The sequence below is a fragment of the Triticum dicoccoides genome, chromosome 7B (assembly GCF_002162155.2).
Source record: "Triticum dicoccoides isolate Atlit2015 ecotype Zavitan chromosome 7B, WEW_v2.0, whole genome shotgun sequence".
In the NCBI taxonomy this organism is placed as follows: domain Eukaryota; kingdom Viridiplantae; phylum Streptophyta; class Magnoliopsida; order Poales; family Poaceae; genus Triticum; species Triticum dicoccoides.
In genome coordinates, this window is record NC_041393.1 from 91304423 (window position 1) to 91324068 (window position 19646).

Below are 19646 nucleotides of genomic sequence, written 5' to 3' on the forward strand. Positions count from 1 at the left end.
CTCTGTTTTTTTGCATCATTTGAAATTACACAACAATTGACATTGCATAGAAAATTTAGTTCTTTTTGTTCTATACAAATGTAAAATGACCAAATTTATAAGGGCTGAATTTATTTTTATCATGCAAAATGGCCACAAACTATTAAAAAATGGGTCATTTTGCATCTGTATAATGGCCACAAGCCCTCTATCTCTTTTTATCATGCAAAATGACCAAATTTTTATGGGCCAAATTTATTTTTATCATGCAAAATGGCCACAAGCTCTTCAAAAATTGTCTTTTTTCCATATAATATAGGGTTTGACCACGGATTCCCACGCGTGCAATTAACTTCTTTTTCTTCTGCTTTTCAAACCACCGTTTCCCACGCGTCTACACTCCTGATGTTGCGGTGGGTTTGAAAACAGGCTACTAACTTCACATTTGACCCTGTTATTGCGACGGCCAAATAACACGTAGCACTACGACTATTTAAGCCACCCTCTGTCTCTGCCATCCCTCATCCATCTGCCCTTCTTGCTCTTCGACCCCTTCTTCGTCTTCTGCACATCCCTCAGCCATGCAGTACACCGGACCAACCTACCGCTTCCCACTCATCGTGCCGGAGAGGCTCTACCCTACTGGAGTGTACGTTGATCGCACACTACGTGTCAAGGCTGAGGACCGCAAGGAACTTCACCGAGTTCTTCCTCGCGTTCGGCTACCACCACCTCCCGAGGGGATCTCCAACGATGTTCCACGTCGAGGAGGTCATCCAAAACCGGGTGATGGTTGCTCTCCTTGCCCACTTCACCAACACATTCGACGTCTTCTACCTCCTCGGCCGGGCGTTTTGGTGTGGCTCCGAGTTGATCGCTTTCACCACCCACAACAGGTTTACGGAGTACAACAACATCTTTCCCACCACAACGCGCATGCACACTCTTCCGTACCCCATCGATAACGCCCTGGAGGAGCAGTGAAAAGGGCGCCCGGAGGAGGAATGAGGTGGAGAAGGCGGCGGCTAGGGTTCTAAGCCCTCTATCTTTTTTTAGTCTATGTTATGTTAAGTTGTAATTGAACTATGTTGGAGTTGCTATGGGCTTGTTGGCCCTTTCCTTAAATTCTATTATTAAGTTTTCTATCTATTCTATTATTAAGTTCTTCCTAGTTTGAGCTATGTGATCGTGCTATGGGCTTGTTGGCCCTATCTACATATTGGGACTACATATTTGTTGATTATTTTCTTAGAGAGCTCGGCTTGTTAGTAGGGTTCCCTTGTTAGTAACCACCTAGTGCATGCAAGCAAGCTTTGTTAGTAGGGATGCATGAGTACAACTAAGCAAGGGAGTGGCTCCTTTTTTACACAAGCCACAAATATTTAGCCACCTAGCTAGAAGAGAGGAACCAGCGGCAGTGACCGTCGCTGCATCTGTGGCGGCTGGCGTGCAAGAAAGGTGCTCGGTCAGTGCATCGTGGCAGACGCATCGACGCATGCAGGCTCGGTCGGCGCATCGTGGGATCGTGGCATCGGCGCATGCAGGCTCGATCGACGCATGCAGGCAGGGTTTGCTGGGTGCATGCATAGCAGGCTTCTGTTCTAGCGGCGCGCGCAGACGTTTAATGCAAGGGACGGTCCAACGAAACCACAGCCCAACGGTCGAACACCGACACCACCCAACGCGGCCCCACTTGTCAGGTCGAACGGATGACACAGTCCAGCATGGCCCCACTAGTTAGAGTTAACGGTCAAGCCTTTGACCCGACGACAACGTCCGTTGTGCCCAGTTATGAGGGTTTCTAGCAAGGGAGTAGGGAAAATTGAGCAAAAGTTAATAGCGCAGGGATGAATGAGTAGAGCTAAGGAACCAGGGGCACAGATGTAAAAAATCCCTTTTTTCTACTAGTGAGTGTAGCCATTAGTCACTTTTTTTGAGAGTGTAGCTATTAGTTGTATTTCTGCCCGTTGTAGCTTGTTTATTTTTCCTTTTTGTTACTATGTACTAGAGGTTGAGACTCAGACTAATAATTAATCTCATAATTAAATGTGTGTGTGCATCCTAAGATACAGAGACCAAGAGTTATCCTTCTTGTTTAAAAGAAGATTTTTATATTTCTATATTTTTAATATTATTTATTTCAGAATTTTCGGCGATGCGTTTTCAGTGGGAGGAGACGTTTCTGTCAACGACGAGGCGTCTACGGTGGCTTCATAAATCTCAAGATGATATGTCGGCTCATTCTCTCAGAGGTGCTCATAGGGATAGGATGTGCGTGTGTGCGTTCATAGGGGTGAGTGTATGCGCGTGTATATAAGTGCTTGTGTCTGTACTGATGCTAAAAAAACTTGTACACCCCCTCCCCTCAAGAAACAACTATTCACACACTTTCCCTAATATTCTCTCCTTCCCGATGATGTGGTTTGTACTGTTGAAGATGCTAGCACGCACATCTTCTATGCTAAAATCACCTTACTTCTCCTACAATAAATAAAAGAAGACACAGCAAAAACAAAAGATGGATCATATTTTCCATGTTACAATAACATGTGTATAGCTCAGCGACCAAACTGGCCCATATTAGGCCGAGACGCTGCATTTTAGGTATGAGCGACCGTTGCTCAATGAAATCCGGACAACATGTATCTGTCATTATACAAAATCATATGTCACAACTTTCTTCTTTCACCACCTAAAAAGGAGTTACAAAGCTTTTTCACAAAGTTGGAGATCAGATACACACCCTTTTCTCCAACCCTGCTTAGTGTGCCCTGATGCGTGCAGGTTTTCTAAATGCAGAAACGAACTCTGCACGGTACTCACGCGGGATTGGGGGACTCGCCCGTTCCACCGCCATCTCTATCCCGCCGACGAGACGTGAAGAGCCAAGCAAGTTTTGCACCACGACGCAGCTGCGGACGTGAGCGATTATGTATGCAGTTCTTTATTTTTTTTTGAGAAATATGTATGCAATTATTAGATGTGCATGGCTTTTTGTTCGTGGGGGCACGCCCGCGCTGTCGACCGCTTGCTGGCTCTTTGCATCCAAATGCGGCAAATACGTTAGCTTAGCTAGAACCGCGAGTGGATTATTTGCGTGATACTTACCGCTTGTGCATGTGTCAACCGCTTATTTGCTTGTGAGTTTGCGTCTGCATAACTTGTTAACAAGGGAAATGACCGATCGATCTTCTTGCTGGTCGGGGTGCTTTAGCTAGCTCTTTCGTGTACTAGCTTCGTGGAATCAGTACCGGGGAGTTTGTCGGGTCTGCAAACGGCATGATAGAGCCGTTTGATTGCGGAGATCCTTAGGTTCCTTTCTTCTTCCTCGCAAAGAAAAAAAAAAGTTCCTTTCTTCTTTTCCAGGATCGAAGTAGACTACGACTTCACATTGTATGTTTTTTTACGGGTAATTCAAATTGCGTGTGTGTGTGTTGGGTTGGCTGTGTGCATCCTAATTATGCAGAGGCCGGGTGTGCGCTCATTGTTTTGTATCCTCTTGATGCTTCATTTGAGCCAATAAAATTCACCCTTTGTCGAAAAAAGATAACATCATTTCAATAAGGGTTAATTTCAATTTTTTTACCTCTAAAATTGGCGGTAGTGATTGAAATTACCCATAAAAGGAGAAACGGTCACATTTGTACCCACAATTTGAAGATTCCTTCTGCATTTTGCACTCATTCAAATTTTCCCCAAACGAGTTCTGACTAGGCATTGCCACGTAGGCGGTTTTTCTTTTGGTGTTGATATATTCTGTTCATTTTGTGAGAAAAATGGTTCAGGTAGGCCTGCGCCTGGTCTAGCCCACACCGCACCACACCACACCTAGCCTAGCAATTTAGCATGGTTTGGGCCGGACCGTGCCGCGCCTCACCCTTGTCTGGTCGCCCTCTCTGTCGTCACCCTATCTGGCTGGAACTCAAGTTTCCAAATAGCTGGCCGCCGGCACCGTCGCTATCCAGCTTGCTAATCGCCGTCTTTCTTTCTTCCACCATGTCCTCCTCCAGCTCGATTAGGTCAGCTATGCACGGCCGTTCTGCGGTGGTGCCATTGATCCCTTGCGCTTACTGCGGGAAGGTAGTCAAGTTCTACGCCCCCAACACCGAGGAGCATGATGGTTGGGTGTTTCACAAGTGAAAGAAGCATAGTGCAAGCAATGATGTTCTCGTTGTCATAGGTTTGACCACTTTCTGGCTAGCTGCATTTCTGTAAGTGCATCTAGTGCCACCCCTAGTTGGTTTTGAAGTATTGACGACAAACTTGGTTGAGGGACTAATGTGTTTGTGAAAATTACAGAATAACACAGGTAGTAGTCCCTCATTGATTCGGTTTACCTACCGGACATGACCCCTAAAAATGTGTGAAGACATTGAAGACAATGGTGGTCTGTGAAGCTATTCACCTTGAAGACTATGACATGAGAAGACATCACATGAAGACTATGGAGTGCGAAGACTTAGCTGTTTTGTTGTTTCTTTTCTTCTTTGTTGAGTCATAGGAATCATCGCACTGTTAAATGGAGTCCAAGTGAACAAAGTCAGAATGACTGAAGTGATGCTCAACCAAATCCTATGTCATCAAGCGAAGACAATCAGAGCAAATCTTATCCAGAGTCGGATGAGTCAGCTTTACTTGTAGCCCAAGTCAAGCTGCCATGTGTGTTTGAAATCTGACCGTTGGAACACGTGTCAGTTCCTTAGTGACCCAGGGTCATTTCGGACAAATCAGGTCGGGTTGCCCAGTGGATATAAATAGACCACCACCTACACCATAAATTGGTGGCTGCTCAGAGTTAGTACACGGCTTTTGTCGTTAGAGAGCAACCCACCTCCGAAGCTTTTGAGAGAGAATCCTTGCGAGGACAAAGCCCAAACCACCTAGAGCCCAAAGAGTGGTTGGCATCACAGAAGTCTTTGTGTCCGCGTGATCTGAAGACTTATTTCACTTGAGGACTGTGAATCCTCCAGCCGGTTAGGCGTCGCGTTCTGAGCATCCAAGAGTCATTGTGGATTGCCGGTGAACGAAGTCTATGAAGGTTTGAGAGTCTACCTTGAAGACTTACCAGAGTGATTGGGCGGGGACTGAGAGTCCTTAGCTCAAGGGGAATAAGGTGAAGACGCGGTCTTCTGAGTTAAATCTCAGCCTCCCTAACCAGACGTACAATTGTCACAGCAACTAGAACTGGTCGAACAAACCCCTGTCCTCCTGAAGCTACTAGTTCTATCTCTCACTTCTCTTTACTTACAGTTTGTCTTCGTGAAGTCATTGCCTGCTTGCATTATCTGTTTGACTTCACTATGCGACTACTTTTGCTGATTGGCTTCATACTATCTTCCTTCCTGATCTTTACTACCTAGTTGTTAATAGTCTTCGTGCTTTCACTTTATTGAATACTTGACTATGGCTTGTCTAGTTTAGTCTACCTTCCGCTGCATATGAATAGTGTCATTTCTATTATTTGTCTTCGAAACTCCCATGTTTTGAAGACTTCCATAAAAATCACCTATTCACCCCCCCTCTAGTCGATAACTAGCCCTTTCAATTGGTATCAGAGCAAGGTACTCCCTTGTTCTGTGTGATTCGGTTTAACCACCTGGAGTTTTAGCTATGTCGACTGTAGGGATAATCAAAGTCTCCGCTGTGTGCCCCATCTTCGATGGCACTGAGTATCCCTACTAGAAGAATAGGATGCGCATGCATCTTGAAGCCATTGATGTCGATCTGTGGTATGTCGTCAAGAATGGCGTTCCCAAGACTGGTGAAGGTGTCACCCCTGCTGATGTCAAGAAGTTCATTCAACTGGACTCTACAGCCAAGAACATCATCTGTGGTCATTTGACCAAAGGGCAGTATGGCCGTGTGAGCACTGTGGAAACGTCGAAGCTAGTCTGGGACTGGCTCTCCAAGGTCAATGAAGGCGTCTCAACTCAGCGAGATCAATGGATTAGTACTCTCCGCAACCTCTTCAACCGCTTCAAGAGTCATGACAATGAGAACGTCCAGCTCACATTTGATCGCCTCACTGATATCACAAATGAGCTCCAAGCACTCGGCGCAACTGAGATTACGAAGCATGAAATAGTGAAGACACTACTGAGATCTCTTGACAGCTCATTTGACACCTTAGCCCCGATAATACAAGAACGCCTTGACTTCAAGACACTCGATCCGTCAGACATACTTGAGAGGCTCAACACATATGAGTACCAGCTATCTGAGAAACAAGATATCTATGGCCCCAACTATGGTCGAACTCGCGCTTTGAAGGCAAAGGCTGTCGCTTCCTCATCTGAAGAAGAATCTGACTGCAGTTCTGGTGATCCTGAAGACATTGGAAAGGAGCTTGCTATGCTTGTGAAGAAGTTCCAGAAATTCACTAAGAAGAAAAGCTTCAGAAAGTCTTCATGATCCAGTTCAAGGAATGATGAAGTTTCCACCCATGACAGCAAGAAAAGAACCTGTCACAAGTGCAAGAAACCTGTCCACTACATCTCTGAGCGTTCACAGTGGGACAATGAGAAGAAGAAAGAAGAAGAGCAAAGAATATGATTCTGATGACAAGAAGAAGAAGAAAACCTCAAAGTTTTCTTCCAAATCTTCTTCCAAGTCTTCATCACACAAGAAGAGCTCATCAGGCGAGGCACGTGCTTTTGTTGGCAAGGAGATGGATTCAGAGGAGGAGTCTGGTTCTGAGGAGGCGGTGGTGGAGTCTGAGGAGGAGTCCGACTCTGGTGTCGCAAGTCTAGCTTTAGCTACAGTTTACGTCGCCAAGTCCATCTTTAACACTGAAGACAATGGCTCTGTCACCAACGCTGATGACGAGAACGACTCGGCTCCCACCTACTGCTTCATGGCACATGGTGCCAAGGTAAACTCACGCGATGCTTACTTTCAAACATCAAGTGAAGATGACTCTGGTGGTGAATCCAAACCTAGCTACAAAAAACTTGCTAAAATTGCAACTGAACAACAGAAAGCTATGGAACATATTCAAAAATTGTTAGACAAAAGCGATGACCTGTTGGACGCGGAAATGACTAAGACTCGGTCCTTAATTGAAGACATAAAAAATCTTCATGTTAAGTACCAGGAACTTGAAGGTCGACATGAAACGCTCTCAACCTCTCATGAAAAGCTCTCCTATGATTATCTTCAAAGGAAGCAGGAACTCAAGAAATTGAGATCGGATCATGAAGATCTTCAAAAGGAAAACGAGTCACTCCGCGCTCAACAGATCGGTCCCGCTCAGGAAGGATTTGAACCACCATGTCTAAAATGCATTGAGCATGATAACGCTGCCTCTGTTGCTGAATGTTCTACTGCTACTACTGTTGAGATATCTTCAACTACTGATATGGTAACTAACCCCTCTGTTGAGGATACCACTACTATTGCTGATGAGAATGCCAGGTTGAAGACACTGCTTGAGACAAGGATGTAAAAAAGTCTCAAAGGGCATCGAACATTATGTGATGTCCTCAAAAAGTAGATTCTGAACCGAAACCCTAGAAAAGAGGGTGTTGAGTTCGAGAGAAAAATGAATGTTGATGGGTCGTACTGGAAGCCTGAGGAGTACCCCAAAACCACCTGGGTTGCTGCAAAGGAACCTTTAGTAGATCCATTCACCTTATCTGGCTTCACTTGTGCTAACCCTATTATCATTGATGAATCTTTTGATGCAAACTATAAATTGTTTAAGAATCAGAATGACAAAGTGTTTGCCATGTATATTGGTACTAACTGCAGGAATGGGCCACCTATGAAGAAGATATGGGTACCCAAAAGTTGTCTTGAGAATCTTCCTGTGAATATCATCATGACACCACCTGTGAAGAAAACAAACCCCATACCAAAGGCTTCATATGGTCCAAAAGCTTCATATAGACCAAGGACTCATCTGAGTCACCCTAACGCCAATGTTTTGCAGGGAAATCATACTCGGACCCATGAATATGAGCGTGTTTCATCAAACCGCTATGTTCATAGAACTAAGAACTTTTCTGCTTATTCATATGAGTATTATTCACCCCCTGCAAGGCTATTTACTAGGGCTCTGAAGCCGAAGTTCTCAGATGCTGCACTTAGACTCATTGCTTCTAAGCCACCCCTGAAAATGTGGGTGGTTAAGAAAACCTAACTCTCTTTTGCAGGAAAAGGTCTCTAGCTGGAATCAAAGGCATCCAAAGCTAATGCTGGAGACCTTAAAAATCTAGTAGGGCGCAAGATAAAATGCCCAAATGGTCTTACTATGTATTTCGCTCCGGATTTCCTTGACACTCATCCAATCTATCATAACCAAGACCTGGACTTCTATGTTCCACTTGTTCGTCAAATGTTTCTGCTTCACAGCTCGCTTGGTGAAGCCTATCCACCTACTGCTTCATAGCACGTGGTGCCAAGGCTACGACACCTCGGGCTTCAGAATGGATTATGGACAGTGGATGCACTAATCACATGACTGGCGATCGAAGTCTTCTGATGGATTCAACACTACGTCCATCAGACAAGAGTAACATCACATTTGCTGACACTGGTAAAAGCAAGGTATTGGGTCTAGGTAGAGTTGCAATATCAAGGGATCAACACACGAATAAAGTGATGCTTGTTGAATCCCTTGGTTTCAACTTAATGTCTGTCTCAATGCTTTGTGACTTAAACATGATTGTGCTATTTGGAAAATATCGCTGCCTTGTACTGATGGAATCTGACAAGTCTCTAGTCTTTGAAGGGTATTGAAAAGATGATCCGTACATGGTAGATTTCTCAGCAGGACCGCAGATGGCCATATGTCTTCTAGCAAAAGCTTCAGAATGCTGGCTTTGGCATCGAAGGCTAGGGCATGCTGGCATGAGGAACTTGCACACTCTCGCGAAGGAGAAGCATGTCGTGGGCATCGAAGGCATCAAGTTCAAGAAGGATCATCTATGTGGTGCCTGCGAGGCTGTAAAGATGACCAGGGCCAAGCATCCCTCGAAGACAATCATGACTACATCTCAACCTTTCGAGCTGCTACACATTGGCTTATTTGGTCCCACTCACTACTGTACTCTCAATGCTACTGCTTGCCTCTATGGCTTTGTCATTGTTGATGATTACTCTAGATACATTTGGGTGCATATAATCCTCTACAAGACTGAAGTGCAGGATGTCTTCAGACGCTTTGCCAATCGTGCCATGACAAACTATGGCGTAAAGATCAAGCATATCAGAAGCGACAACAGCACTGAGTTCAAGAACACCGGCCTCGACCTTTACTTGGATACCATGGGTATCACTCATGAGTTCTCTGCTCCTTACACACCTCAGCAGAATGGCATCACGGATCGCAAGAACAGAACCCTTATTGAGATGGCCCAAATGATGCTTGATGAGTACAAGACTCCACGGAAGTTCTGGCTTGAAGCCATTGACACTGCATGCCACGTCATCAACCGTGTTTATCTTCACAAGCTTCTGAAGAAAACCTCCTATGAGCTCCTAACTGGTAAGAAGCCAAACGTAAGTTACCTCAGAGTATTTGGTGCAAAGTGCTGGATCAAGGATCCACATCACACTTCAAAATTTGCACCGAAAGCACATGAAGGTTTTATGCTTGGTTACAGAAAGGATCCGCACTCCTACAGAGTCTTCAACCTCTTTCACTATAAAGTGGTTGAAACTGTGGATGTGCGGTTCGATGAGACTAACGAATAGCAAAGAGAGCACCTGCCAAATGTGCTAGATGAATTACCCCCTAGTGAGTCAATCAAGCAAATGGGAATTGGAGAGATCATACCATCTGAGAATCAGACTGAAGAAGAACTGATCGTTTCTGCATCTACTCAACCTAAAGACAATACCCCAAATGATGACATTGATCAGAATGAGCAAAATCTTTGTCCTGTTCATCCTCGTGTTGCAAATGAAGTTCAGATTGAGAAGATAATTGACAGCATCAATGCACCTGGTCCACTCACTCGTTCAAGGGCAACGCAAAGAGCAACTCAGCTAACAAACTTCTATGGACATTTTGCATTCGTCTCAATCTCTGAACCCAAGAAAGTGGTTGAAGCCTTCATGGAATCTGAATGGATTCAAGCCATGCAAGAAGAGCTTCAACAGTTCAAGCTGAACAATGTGTGGGAACTGGTCAAGCGTCCTGATCCTCGTAAGCAGAACATTATTGGCACAAAATGGATATATCACAACAAGCAAGATGAGCATGGTCAAGTTGTCAAAAACAAGGCTCGTCTTGTTGCACAAGGATACACTCAACTAGAAGGGATTGACTTCGATGAAACATTTGCTCCGGTGGCTAGGATTGAAGCCATTCGCATACTTCTAACCTACGCAAATCATCATAACATCCTTCTATATCAAACGGACGTGAAGAGTGCCTTTCTCAATGGAAAGATTGAAGAAGAAGTATATGTTGCACAACCTCCTGGCTTTGAAGATCCAAAACATCCTGATATGGTATACAAGCTCAACAAGGCTCTTTATGGACTCAAACAAGCCACTCGTTCTTGGTATGACACGCTCAAAGACTTCCTGAAGAGCAAAGGCTTCAAACCTGGTTCACTAGATCCTACACTCTTCACGAAGACATATGATGGTGAACTGTTTGTATGCCAAATTTATGTGGATGACATTATCTTCGGCTGCACCAACAAGAAATACAGTGATGAGTTTGGTCACATGATGCAAGAGCAATATCAGATGTCCATGATGGGCGAGCTGAAGTTCTTTCTGGGTCTCCAAATCCTTTAGCAACGCAACGGCATCTTCATCTCTCAAAAAAAATATCTCAAAGATTGCCTGAAGAAGTTTGGAATGCAAGACTGCAAAGGATACACGACGCCAATGCCAACCAAAAGTCATCTGGGTCCCGACGCCAATGGTAAAGAGTTCGTCAAAAGGTATATCGCTCCATGATTGGTTCTTTGCTTTATTTATGTGCATCTAGGCCAGATATAATGCTTAGTGTTTGCATGTGTGCCCGATTCCAAGCGGCACCAAAGGAATCGCATCACTTAGCTGTGAAGCAAATTCTTTGATATTTGGCTTACACCCCAACACTAGGATTATGGTATCCAAAGGGCTCAGAGTTTGATCTAGTTGGATTCTCAGATGCTGATTATGCTGGTGACAAGGTTGATCGCAAGTACACATTAGGCACATGTCACTTTTTGGGATGATCAGTTGTCTGTTGGTGTTCAAAGAAGCAGAACTGTGTATCTCTCTCCACTGCTGAATCCAAATACATTGCTGCTGGATCTTGCTGTGCTCAGCTTCTCTGGATGAAGCAAACTCTCAAGGACTATGGTATTTACCTGAAGAATGTGCCTCTCTATTGCGATAATGAGAGTGCCATTAAGATTGCCAACAACCCAGTTCATCACTCGAAGACAAAGCACATTGAGATTCGTCATCACTTTCTCAGAGATCATGTCATGAAGGAAGATATTGATATCATTCACATCAACACTGAAGAGCAATTGGCTGATATCTTCACAAAGCCCTTGGATGAGAAAAGGTTTTGCAAGTTGCGGGGTGAGCTAAATATCTTGGAATCCTCAAATGTCCTGTGAATTGGACACACATCCTAACACTTATGCATTTTGATGACTTAGATGTGCAACACACGACGTATATCTTCAATCAATGAAGACATACACTCTAAGTGTGAATATATTAATGCGGAACTTGACTTTGGAGCGCCACGATAATTGTGCGTCGTGTCTGGGTCTAATACTTCCTATACGGTGGGTAACGCCACCACCAAACTTTTGTTTGAAGTGTTTCCCTTGGCGTTATGATTGCAAAGTCTTCATACTTGATTTGTATTCAGCCTTGACATTGTGTTCATATTTGATTTATCTTCAATTGGTCGTATACTAGTTACATTCGCACTTGTGTTCTGTCCTCTACAACATTCACTTATAGCTATGGTTTCATGCTGAATCTTTTGATCTAAGTGAATGTGATCGGACCCTAACCTATCTATGCTTCTACCTCAACTCTATATGTCCAAATCATATGCATTCTATTTAAAACTTTCAATTGTCTTCACTAGGACCTTGCCAACTGAAGTCAATCTGACAAACATTTATATCTGCTTTTAATGTTATATCTTTATTGCCTGAAATCCGAAGAATTCGGAACGACCACCTCGACAATCCAGGCGTGCGTGGGAACATGGAACAACTTCCAAGGTGTTGCATGCTTGCCACGTGTCCTTCAGATGTGAACCGTCAGGGGCACCTGTGTAATTGCGCTGTGTTGTCCCTTTCCTTATAAATACCCATCCCATCACGGTCAAAAATCCTTCTTCCACCTCGCCACCTCTCGCAAACCCTAGCGCCACCGCTAGCTCTCGTCGACACCGGCGACGAAGGGCTTAGCTGCCGCGACCTCACCGACGCCGTCCTCACGCCGGCCGCGGACCTCGTCTTCTCCGCCGCCACCGTAGGTGTCTTCCATCACCAAGTTAGGGCACGGGAGATCGAACTGCTCGGCCTCCAACTTCGCTTCGTCTAGCAGTTCCTCGTGTGGTAATTAAAACTCACTTTTTATCGTCTCTTTGATCTGATAGATTCATCTTTCTTTACCAAAAGTGGTTTCTATACTTAAAAATTGAATCTGTCCAGTTCCACATCTCATGTTATGCCTAGTCTGTTCACTTATGCTTCTCTACAAGTCTGATTCCTCACTTGTACCTATTCTTGGATTCGTACAAATCTAGAACTGACTCACAACAAATAAGTGAATGTCTTCGCGTTATGAGGTCAATGTCTTCAAACTGATTTATCTTCAAAATCTTCTGAGAATGCATATGACCTCTTCCCCTTCCCTTGCACCTCTAATGTTGTCACAGGTACATGTCCGTGGGAGAATCCCTTGGTTCTCATAGTTTGTATTCATTTGCAGAATTCTTACAGAGTCACATAAATTCCCCTGAAGTCAGTTCTTGTCTGACCAGCTGTAGGAAGCCTTTGCAAGTTCTGAAGCCTTTCAGGTTAAGCTTCATGGCTACTGAAAAATCAGCTAGAAAAGGTGGCAGATAGCATCATGGGAATACCTCCAAGGATTTGCCACTAGATCTGCATGAGTTGTACAAGACTGACCCTGAAGAAACCTATGGGGAACGCAAAAATCGAATCCAATGGATTCGAAGATACTAGGCTGAAGAATGGTTCAAATACAGATTTGTCACGGCTGAGTATGCCGAGAAGAATGCTATCAAACAGCCCTGGGGAGATATTGTGTACAAAAATCTTCAACCCCAGTCCCGTTCTGAAGCCATTCAACGAGAATTCTATCCTTGTATGGTACGCAGCCCAGAACCAGAGAATGCCGACCCCTCTTCTCTGCTATGGTGTCGTGATGACAATCTGTTCAAACACAACTTCCAGTTTGCTAAAGATTCTGTCGTGAAGAACAAGAAGGCATTTGGACTTGACTTCAATCCTGGTCCTTCTGCTCCTCGGGAAGATGGCACCCGTGTAGCCAATGAAAATAGGATCGGCCCCTTCTACAACTTCGAAGGCCTCCTCTCACACATTGTCGTTCAAGGTGCAAATGTGGATCACTCTGCTGATGATGCAGATTCTAATGAAGCTCCAGCTCCTCCTAAGCCGCAGAAGCAAAAGAAATCTAAGGTTTCAAAACCTACTGCTGCACCAAAGGCTTCACGAGTGAAGCCACTAGCAATTGCTCCTCCTGCACCAAGTTACTCTGAAGATCAATCTCGGGTCTCCAAACGGAAAGAGAAGCCTCAAAAGAAAACTGTTCAGAGGTCCAGTCAAGCACTGACACCGGCTGACGTTCTAAGGAACGAATCTGAAGCCATTGATCTGTTGTCAGATGATGAGTTTGGTGATGATGCTCTTGAGGAGCTGATAAAGAGCAAGCAAGAGGCGGAGATCTTTAATGATCTGCCCCTATTTGATGTGAACATCCTGGACAACTTTATTGATGAGTGGTTCGACAACCCTGATCTCAGTTTTGATGATCTTCAACTCCCAATTGGCATCAGCTTCGCCTTCCAAGGCGCCATTGCTCCTGAGCTGGCCCTGGCTCAGAAGATTGTCGAACTAAAAAACAAAATTGACTATGAGAAAGAACAGTTCAAGAAGCACATGGCCAAGCTTAGTGTGGCTGATGTTTAGAAATTCAAGCTAATGTTGAATGACCTCAAGGAGACATTTCGCAAGAAACGTGAAGAAGCCAAAGGCTCTCGAGAACGGATGAAGAACCTCGCTACCAAGTGTGTTCAAGCTTACAATGAAGCTGAAAAGCGCAAGGCACTTGGGCGTCCAGGCATTGACCCCAAGATGGCTGCAAAGAAGAAGAAGTCTACTGTGACCCCATCTGAAGCATCACGGTGGGAAGAACCTCGCATTGTCTTCCCTGCCAGCATGACAGGCTCGAAGCCTAAGGTCCCCACAGTGGCTTCAGAACAAAAGAAAACCAAGGCAACTAAAGCCTAAGCCAGAAAGCGCAAGTTCAAGAACACCACCGATGACACTCCCTTGCCCAAGAAGAGAAAGATCAAGAAGAAAGATTGGGCTTCTCTAAAAGAGCCCCTCATTGTCGAGCCCCTGTCCTATGCTCATCCTGCATCCGAAAACCAAGAGCGTCAACTGATAGTTCATGAGTCTGCTTCCACAGAGGCTCCTGAAGCTCAAGAAGTTCCAGTCGTCGACCCCATCATGACTGAAGAACATTGGTCCCCAAGACAATATAGTTGATGATGAAGTCCTTCCTCAGATCGAGCGCCAAATGGTATCATCGCCTATTCTCACGAACAACAAACTCATCAGTATTGGTCGTCCTTTGACGCCAATCTCACAGGATGCCTCATGGGCTGATCGCCCCCAATCAGCAACCCCAAGTCAAGACTCACCAAGTACACCCCATCCTCCACCAGCACAAGTAACAAGCCCAATAGTGAATGACGACAATTACATGGATACTACACCCTCACCAAAGGCGTCGCCCATGTTTAAATGGCTTCGCAAAGGCCTAAGTCCATCAGTCTCCATGAAAAGCATCACAGAAGAAGACTCAAACCAATCCAGCTCAGTGGCACGTCAAGTGTTCCCTGAAGATAATCCTTCTGTGACGGTTCCCGTGTCAGAAGCTAATGCTACTGAAGAGATTTCGGCTGCATCAACCGATGATAGACAAGAAGAAGAACGTGCTGCTACACCCCCTACCAACCAAGAAGAAGTTGTTATCGAGGAGAACGTGTCTGTGCCTGACCCTCCAGCTAGTCAAGTGGAGGTTGAAAATCCTGAGGCGCCCACCAACAACACTACTGGCGCCAATGACGTTGTCATGACTGAGGATAATGTGGCACCTACAGTCAACACTGTGCATGAAGCCAATGATGCACCTACCACCAATGTGCAGCCTGACGCCATTGCAAATGCCTCTGCTCCTATACTGTCACCAAGGCCACACACTATTGAGCAAGCATTCTATCAAGGCGAGCTGGTCCCTGTCAGATGGCCTATTCTGGTTCCTCCGCCTGCTCCCGGCCCTTAGTTTGATTATCATGTGGAGCACAGGCCTCAGGTTCAGAAGCCAAAGCCAAGGTTGCCACGGTTCCCGGGTACTGCATCTGCACCAGGATCATTAAATGTCAATGGCTTCATTTCACACAACACTTTCTTTGATAGTGCCAAGAACCCATATTCCAAGCCAAGAATATCATCTGATCGGTTCTGGAGTTATCAGCAACGCAGCTACTACTCATGTGTCCTATACAACCAAGGGCGCATATTTCCTCATATGCGTCTGGATTCCGAAGCCATTGCTGGCCTGCCCTGCTTAGAAGAAGCACTTGCCTGTTTCAGATGCTCAGGATTTCTTCATTCGTCAATTCGTTGCATCTGGCTCAGACATCTTTGGACTAAAATTCTATGCTCCATGGGTTATGCGTCTAATCAAGCTTCACTCCACTGTTAACTATCAGCCCTCTGCACGCAACCATCTTATATTCCTGCCAGAGGTTGATATGTCAGTCGAAGCCATATTCCCAGAGCCTGCTAAGGAGGCAATATATCTTCATAATGCCGATCATCAAAGTTTCTCTCAGCATGTTGAAGGCATTCAAGCTGCTGCTCATGTTTATCCGCTTGCTGGAAATACCCGTCGTGCTCGTACTGAAGCCACAGAAAGCACTATTGCTCAAAGGCCCCAAAAGCGATCTCGTGTGCTTAATGATCGAGAGCTTCTCGTGGCCTTGCATCAAAAACAAGACAAGCATCATTAGTGGCTAAAGCGTCGGATGCAAAGCCTCTTGGTGGATGTCAATCTCATTCGCAACCTTGCCACGAAGAATGCCTTTGTCACTCATGAAACCAGTCAGAGGGCATGGAAGAGTTTGACATTGCTCAGTGCCGAAGCTGATCTTCAAGACGATGGCTTCACAGAGAGATTCAAGTTCAACACCACTCCACCCAGGAATGTTGTCTTGCGTCGAACTCCGTCCCTTGAAGATTCAGAGTACTCCTCCTCTGCAACAACTGTAAATGCCAGAGTTCTTGATGACGTCGATGATGCTACTTCACCACCTCCAACTTCTGCGTGCGTTGACACTGCACCAAGTTCGTCTGCACCACCAAACCTCGACAACGACCCTGCTAGCTCACCTACTCCTCATGGGAACGAGTAGAGACTATGTCTTCAAACCTTTTTGGTCCTTACTGACAAAAGGGGGAGAAGCATATGTTGATAGTCTTCAAGCGGGTCCTTAAGGGTGGTTGCTATATTTTTGCCAAGTGTTTACAACTCTCGCTTTTGATACATTTGGTTCTTTGGGTTGTAACACTTAAACTCGATGGTCGTCTGCTACTTTTTCTGCTCTTCTGTGATGCAATGATAAATCGCGCATGAAGCCATTCCGCAGATGTCCATTTCTCATTATGCATGTCATTATTCCTATATATCTGCTCATGCATGATGTATTGTCTTCATATGGTGAAGAGGATCTCCACAAGTACAACCTGCCATGTGCATTTGCATTCCAACGCAAAACATCTATATGCACATCTTCAGGGGGAGCATGTTTACCATCTATGAAGACAATATCTTAATCCTTTACAATTTCACATACTTTTATCCCCGTTGAAAACTTCAACTAGTTTGTCATCAATCACCAAAAAGGAGGAGATTGTAAGTGCATCTAGTGCCACCCCTAGTTGGTTTTGGAGTATTGATAACAAACCTGGTTGAGGGACTAATGTGTTTGTGAGAATTGCAGAATAACACAGGTAGTAGTCCCTCATTAATTCGGTTTACCTACCGGACATGACCCCTAAAAATGTGTGAAGACATTGAAGACAATGGTGGTCTGTGAAGCTATTCACCTTGAAGACTATGACATGAGAAGACATCGCATGAAGACTATGGAGGGCGAAGACTTGGTTGTTTTGTTGTTTATTTTCTTCTTTGTTGAGTCATAGGAACCACCGCACTGTTAAGTGGAGTCCAAGTGAACAAAGTCAGAGTGACTGAAGTGATGCTCAACCAAATCCTATGTCATCAAGCAAAGACAACCAGAGCAAATCTTATCCAGAGTCGGATGAGTCAGCTTTACTTGTAGCCCAAGTCAAGCTGTCGTGTGTGTTTGAAATCTGACCGTTGGAACACGTGTCAGTTCCTTAGTGACCCAGCGTCATTTCAGAAAAATCAGGTCGGGTTGCCCAGTGGCTATAAATAGCCCACCCCCTACACCATAAATTGGTGGCTGCTCAGAGTTAGTACACGGCTTTTGTCGTTAGAGAGCAACCCACCTCTGAAGCTTTTGAGAGAGAATCCTTGCGAGGACAAAGCCCAAACCACCCAGAGCCCAAAGAGTGTTTGGCATCACTGAAGTCTTTCTGTCCGCGTGATCTAAAGACTTATTTCACTTGAGGATTGTGAATCCTCCAGCCGGTTAGGCGTCACGTTCTGAGCATCCAAGAGTCATTGTGGATTGCGAGTGAACGAAGTCTGTGAAGGTTTGGGAGTCTACCTTGAAGACTTACCAGAGTGATTGGGCGGGGACTGAGAGTCCTTAGCTCAAGGGGAATAAGTTGAAGACGCGGTCTTCTGAGTTAAATCTCAGCCTCCATAACCAGACGTACAATTTTCACAGCAACTGGAACTGGTTGAACAAACCCATGTCCTCCTGAAGCTACTGGTTCTATCTCTCACTTCTCTTTACTTACAGTTTGTCTTCGTGAAGTCATTGCCTGCTTGCATTATCTGTTTGACTTCACTTTGTGACTACTTGTCCTGATTGGCTTCATACTATCTTCCTTCCTGATCCTTACTACCTGGCTGCTTATAGCCTTCGTGCTTTCACTTTATTGAATACTTGACTATGGCTTGTCTAGTGTAGTCTACCTTCCGCTGCATACGAATAGTGTCGTTTCTATTGTTTGTCTTCAAAACTCCCATATTTTGAAGACTTTCATAAAAATTGCGTATTCACCCCCCCTCTCGTCGATAACTAGCCTTTCAATCTCTAAATTTTTATCTCTGAATTTCATAGATGAAGTGTGATTCCTAGTGCTTGATGCTAGAGTATGTTCAACATCTGGTTAGTACATGGTACTTGGTGATGCTGCCATTAATGTTGTTGGGTAACTCTGCAGTAGAAAAAAATTCGTACTATGTACACGCCTAGGACGACAGCTCCCTGAAGATGAAATAAGATTCTCCCTGCCTAGCCCCCGGCCCTACAGCGCGTCTAGCGTCCTTGGAGGGCGCATAGAGGTGTCTCTAGCGGATCTTGCATGATTCATTGACGTTTGTCTTTTATGGATATACTTGGATCTGTTCTTCGTTCATCTGTGTTCATTTTTTTTGCGAACGCGTTCATCTATGTTCATGTGCCTACAAGTTGGATACTTTCGATCTACGCCTCTCTTCACTGACGTCTGTGGTTATTCTAGTATGCTGGTCCTGTGGGGACTTAGCATGATGACATCCCGATTGTCTACTCCAACAAGGTTTGCGCGTCTTGGTAAGGAAGAGAGATGACAGTGGTGTGCCTTCAGCATGCTCCAATGCCTATAGTTGTCGCTAGGTGGTCTGCGGAGTTGGATGTAATTTTTGTTATTTTTGGTGTGTTGTACTGCCATGACTGTTGATGAATAGAGTGAAAGCTTTCCTGAAAAAGAGGAGTCACAACTAGTGATAATAAGTAAAATTACCTCAATAGACGAAAAGTAAAAATATATTTGTTCACCCATGTACGTCAACGTTAAACTTCTGAAACAAGGCTTGGAAAGTCCTCGTACTTATCTTCAAAGCTCTAACTTATTAACCGAGATTTTTTTAAGGGAAACGGTTGAAATCGAGCGGCTAAATAAACGCCAGCGTCGACCACCTCCTTTGGTTGCCACATGGCCACCACCCACGCGGGCCCCACCCACACGTCCACCTTATTGCGCTAATAATAAGCGTCACTCACAACAACTCTGCTTCTAGTCCCAATCTCCCTCCAGATATCTCCGCCACACCTCCTCAGCATCTCTCCTCCGTGTGCAACTGCAATCTCCCAACACCGGCGCTTCCTTTGTTGCCTCCTTGGCTCGCTCCTCTATGTGCAACCACACTTCTCGGGACGGAGTGCGGCATCACGCTGCTGCAAGCCAACGGCCGACACCACTTCGATCAAGGCGAGG